At 35.7% G+C, this 5,762-nt stretch overlaps 1 long non-coding RNA gene across 1 annotated transcript; it reads right to left on the bottom strand.

The window, feature by feature from the left end:
• Positions 1-2,730: 2,730 nt before the first annotated feature.
• Positions 2,731-5,185, bottom strand: LOC148184121 (uncharacterized). Its single transcript, XR_015772757.1, has 3 exons — positions 5,139-5,185; positions 4,356-4,480; positions 2,731-3,837 (listed from the first exon to the last, which is right to left on the bottom strand). It is a non-coding gene; the product is annotated as an uncharacterized LOC148184121 (long non-coding RNA).
• Positions 5,186-5,762: the final 577 nt, after the last annotated feature.

Below are 5,762 nucleotides of genomic sequence, written 5' to 3'. Positions count from 1 at the left end.
GTTTGGAATTGGTCAACAAGTGGTGAGAAACTGTATAGAGCATCACTTGTTTCTCTTGTGTTTTGTCTTTCTCTCCTTCTTCTTATATTTTAATTTGTTCCAATTATTAAACTCTGCTTATCTCAACCCACAAGTTATATATTTTACTTTCCTCCCAATCCCACTTTTTATTCACTTCCCACTAGGTAAGTGAGCAAGAAACTGCATGCTGCTTAGTTGCCAGCTGACCTTACAGCACAACAGGAACCTAAATAAGCACCCAAATACTCAAATCAGTAAACCCATACTTTCTTTTGATTTTCCTATTGATTTGGAAAAGAATTTATCACCTTTTCCCATTCAACACATTTTGCTTTTGGACTGTAAAAAAGATAACCTCTACTTGCTTTTGTCTTCCCCTAATTGCTTAGCATTTTCTCCTTCTGCTGTTTCTTGCATGAGAAAAAATATGTTCTTGGAAAGTTGTTTTAAAGAGTAACACACATTATTTCAGAGAGTGACATGAGAAGGTGCAGGAAAGGCATAAGCTTTGGAATGTTGTTTAGCCATGCTACAATAAAATAAGACTAACTTGTTTTGTAAATAAACCTAAAGCATTAATAAAAATAGATATTTCAAAAAATAAATGGTGCTGCCAATTTAATACCGGAACTGTGTTAAGAACATCAGATTGAAATAAAGACCATAGTTTTGAAAGTGCTCCTTATTGTATTGTAAATTAGAACTAAAAAAATCCTATTCTGCTTTCAAAAATAAAGAGTTTTTCCTAAACTTGCTGACCTGAGACTTGAATGTCACTGGTCTTGGTGAGAATATGATTGGAAATACTGTTTGAATGGGAAGAGGAAACCAGCTCTTACTGACAGACAAAGTGTTGAAATTTATCAGAACTTTGACTGAGAGGGTAAACTTTGGAAGACTTTTAATAAGTACATTATTTTCACTAGTTCCAGATTATTTTGTCCTCATCAAGGACAAATAGATAATTTTCTGTAAATAGATAATTTTCTTCTTTCAGACAAAGCTGGAAAACCTCTTCAAGCTTTCTCCCTTTCCCTTAACTTGGTTTTGCATATGCTTAAAAGATAGCATATGCAGCAGAAAGCAAGAGACTGAAGAAATATCAGGGAACAGCAATTTTCTTCTCTTTCAATGAGAAATGTCATTAATATTTCCTGCATTTTTTTTCACGTTGAAATACATACTAAATCATTAATTGTACATTCTTGTTTCTTTATGGCAAATTACCCAATGGTGTAACAGGCTGTAAATTGCACTATGTATTTGCAACACATACCAAATGTTACTAAACTGAGAATTAGATCGAGAATAATAAACTGAGATGTAGATCATTGCAATGATAAACTGTGAGAACTCAAGCTCTGATTTCCCATTTACCCTATAAAATAATGTTTAAAAATTGGCTGAATATACCTATCTGAAACAAAATTTCTAAGATGTGTAAGAAAGAGGGTGGGGGAAAGAATAAAATTAATTATTAACTGTCAGGAAATGGTAGTAGAAAGGAAAATGTTTCAGTTGAAATTCAGATCACTTAGTGCAGTCTATGTCAAAACCAATTATATGAACTTCATTCCGTAGTAGATGGCACAAATGGTTTTGTAACAATATAATGTACTAATGTGCCAAGCAAAAAGTCCACTTTTAAGGCAGATAGTGCAGCAAGCATAATTGCAGTTACCTAATGGATGCCCTGGTGTACATATGCTTTCTATCCAAAATTTATGTGATGATACTCTTAGGCACCACCAACATCTGTCTTATCTAAGCACTGTTATGAAGAATGGATGTAGAATGTTCTGCTTATTAGAGATCTTTTCCACTGCAATGAATTTGTAAGGGTATGTAAGAGTGTTTTCTTAATCTGCCAGCACGTTTTTAGATTTAATGACAATAAATAAAATAATTTACCCTGCAAATAAATAAAGCTAAAATTATAACTTTTCTGTCAGGCAATACAAAGATGACAAGCATCTTGAAATTTTTTGATTATACTATCCTCTCATTCTGAACTTTATTAAAAGTCTACTGTACAAAACAATCCTTCATAGACACATAAGACCAGCAAGTACAGAAGTGAACCAACAAATATTTGATAAAGATGTGGAATAGCAAAAATATACTTATCATTTATTAAGATACATATTTTCCTATATTTCCAACAGCTTGCCATTCCTCTCCCAATGTTTTCTTTGATCTTAGTGTTTGTGAATACAAAATAACTAATCTTAAAACCATTAAATTTAAATGTCTAGTAATTCAAATATGAACTTAAAGAAGAGTTAATTGTACAGCTTCTCTCGGGAGAAAATTTTAGTTACTATTAGAAATTGCTAGAAAAAAAACTTAGACATATCATATATCTTTCATGCTGAACTCTAAATAAAAACACTGTGCAGTACATTGATTTAAGCATCTAGATCAATTATAGCTCAGAGTATAAGAGACAACAGAAGACAATAAGAAGTGTGACAGATGGATGTTACAGAAAAAATATTTTAAAATATATGGTGTACTGGTTTCAGCTGATGTAGAGTTAATTTTGTTCTCAGTGGCTGGTACGTGGCTGTGTTTTGGACTTGAGCTGAACACAGAGCTGATAATATGGAGATGTTTTTGTTATTGCTGAGCAGGACTGACACAGACCCAAAGCCTTTTCTGCTTTTTGTACTGTCGTGCTGGCAAGAAAGCTGGGGGTGCCTGGGAGACTGGGAGGAGACACAGCCAGGACAGGTGACCCAAACTGAACCAAGGGATATTCCACACCATGTGACACCATACTCAGTGTATAAAATGGGGGGCAGAATGAGGAAATTTGTTCTTTGTCTTCCCAAGTCACCATTACCGGTGACAGAGTCCTGCTCTTCCAGGGATAATTGAGCAACTGACTGCCCTTGGCAAGAAGTGAATTAATTCCTTGTCTTGCTTTGCTTGTGTGTGTGTGGCTTCTGCTTTCCCTATTAAACTATCTTTATCTGAACCCACAAGTTCTTTATCTCTTACCCCTTTAATTTTCCCCCTAATCTCACCGGTGAGGGAGTGAGCAAGCAGATGCTTGGAGCTGGGGTTAAACCATGACCCACAGGAACTGAAAGGATGTATTTTATTAATTTCTATGGTGATTCATGGATAGAGGTAGTAGATGGGTAGACACTAGTTCTAATCTGATTGTGTGGAAAGACAGGAGCTAGCAGTTTTCCAGTAAATGTTCCTGCTGCAGGAACACAGCATGGATAAAATTGCAAGCAAATAAAAAGAGACATCACAGTAGAGAGGCTAGAGACATTGTATCAACAAATTGACATGGTTCTTCCATGGAGGGTAACAGCACTATAAGCAAAGCATTAAAATGTGCAATACATTTAGGAATGTTAAACATTAGGAACATATTTTATTGTCATTAAACAAAACTATAGGACTGGATTTGGGACAGAGATATTCAGCAGTCTGATGGACCTTCCTTTGAAGATAGGGTATGGCCGTTTCTGTTCTTAAGATTTCTGGGATTTGATACACAGCAAAGTGTGAATAGATATGGCCAGTCTCAAACAGAATGCACATAAACCTATATCACCATCACAAAAAATTACAAAGAGGGTATATGATACAACTGGAGTTGTTTTCTACCAGCTTTATGTCTTTCTCGGTGAGACAACTGCCAAGAAAAATCCCATCAGGTGCGAGAAGCCAGAGTGGAACAACATTGTGAGGGAGAGGAAAATCAAGTATTTCTGTTCCATAGCTGACAGCAGAAAACAGGATGTTTGTGAGGCCTCCATGTTCTTCATATATGGGTATCTATAGGTCGGTGACACACTACAGAAAAAAAAATTTAGAGACATTAGCAGGGATAGTGGTGTATATCAGAGCAGTTAAAGAGATAATGGGAACAGGAATAAACTGGAAGGATTTTTTTTTATTTAAGCTATTGATATAGTTGGAAAAGGACAAATTTCTGCTTTATAAAATTAAAATATAACTATTCCCCACAAAATATTTCTTTTAGAGAATATCATAGAATCATACAATGCTTTGGGTTGGAAGAGACCTTAAGGATCATATAGTTCTAACCTCCCTGATGCTTTTCAGCAGACCAAGATGCTCAGATATGTGCTTTTGATATAAGAATAGACGACACAGAACATCTCAAACTTGTTTGTAAGGTACCATAACATTTTCTTTATGCACACTTGAACACAGAGGTATAATAGAGACATTTGAAAGAATTGCAGTAGCTCTCCTAGTCAATATACCTTATGAGCAAAACATTGCACATGATGCATTGCTCTGTACTTAAGAATGTGTTAGAGTATAAAGGAGGAAGAAATATATACCTGAGTCCTAAATAGTTCATCTTTGATTAAAAATGTTTACTAGGACTGTCTTTCATAAATATACATTTGGGGAACTTGTGGTAGAAAAGGCTGTGGTCTCAGTGCTGCCTGCTGCTGCTGCTGACCTACCGCAAAATAAACCATAAAATAAATAGGCAATAAAACCTTAGTATGCAGTTAGGAAATTCCTTTGAGGAGAAACTCTTGAAGAGATCATATCATCTTTTATGATCTTTCCCTTACAGTGTCAAGGTTCAGGTGACTATCACCAACAGAATGTGTCATAGGAATATTTCTAAATAATTGAATCTGAAGAGTTATTTATAGAGAAAAATCAGATCAGCAAAATCACATGATTTTTTTTTTTCTAAATTATATGGCTTTTTTTTTTTCTAATTCAGGCTATGCTCAGTTATAACCTGTAGCAATTCTAAGTAAATAGTATAATAAAAGAATAAAGATATGGTATTTGCTTTAAGACTGATGAAAATATATACTTAAAGATATTTTCATTATTCTGCTTCAATATGTTTTGAAAAATAATTTTAAAACGGACTTTCTATTCTTTCTTTCCCCCAAATTTTAGGCTCCTTTTTTGTCTTTAAATTCTACAACATAAATAGGGCAACTCTGATGTTATTCTGCCATTAATATTTTGGATAAGTTTGTGTAGGTATAAATGGATTCAAACTTAAATCCTAGACTGGAAAACCCTAGTTCAGTAGGAAATATTTCTTCTGTTAATAAAAACAATCCCTCCAAACAACCTCAAAAATACTTAACCAGAGCTGTCTTAAATTTCCTTAAGAGTGAATTAAAGTTTCAGCTCTCTTTTCACAGTAAATTTGGCAAGTGGCTGCAGTTATAAATGCTTACTTAATTAATTAATTAAATAATTACTTACTTAATTAATTACTTAAAACAGACGAAGGGATTGTGTGCACCCTCATCAAGTCTGCAGACAACTCCAAGCTGAGGGTACATTTGACACACCTGGAGGACAGGATGCCATCCAGAGGAATGCGGACAAGCTCAAGAAGCGGGCCCATGTGAACCTCATACAAGACCAAGTACGAGATGCAGCACCTGAGTCAGGACAACCTCTGGTATCAACGCAGGCTGAGGGATGGACAGATAAAGAGCAGCCCTGTCGAGGTCACAGGTGGGTGAGAGGCTGGCTATGACTTAGCCATGTGCACTCACAGCCCAAAAAGCCAAAGACATCCTGGGCAGTGTCAGAAGCAGCGTGGGCAGCAGGGCAAGGGAGGGAATTCTGCTTCTCTGCGCTGCCCTCACTGGAGTAACTGCACCCAAAGTTGATCAGAGGGATATAGCACTTCTCCTCTAAAGATAAGCTTAGAAAGTTGGGGTTGTTCAGCCTAAAGAAGGCTCTGGTGAGATCTTACA

The sequence above is a fragment of the Pseudopodoces humilis genome, chromosome 6 (assembly GCF_049639895.1).
Source record: "Pseudopodoces humilis isolate 2021_Gansu_Grassland_sample_001 chromosome 6, ASM4963989v1, whole genome shotgun sequence".
Taxonomy (NCBI): domain Eukaryota; kingdom Metazoa; phylum Chordata; class Aves; order Passeriformes; family Paridae; genus Pseudopodoces; species Pseudopodoces humilis.
Note: the sequence above shows the minus strand (reverse complement) of the source record. Positions and strands in the feature narration are given on the sequence as shown.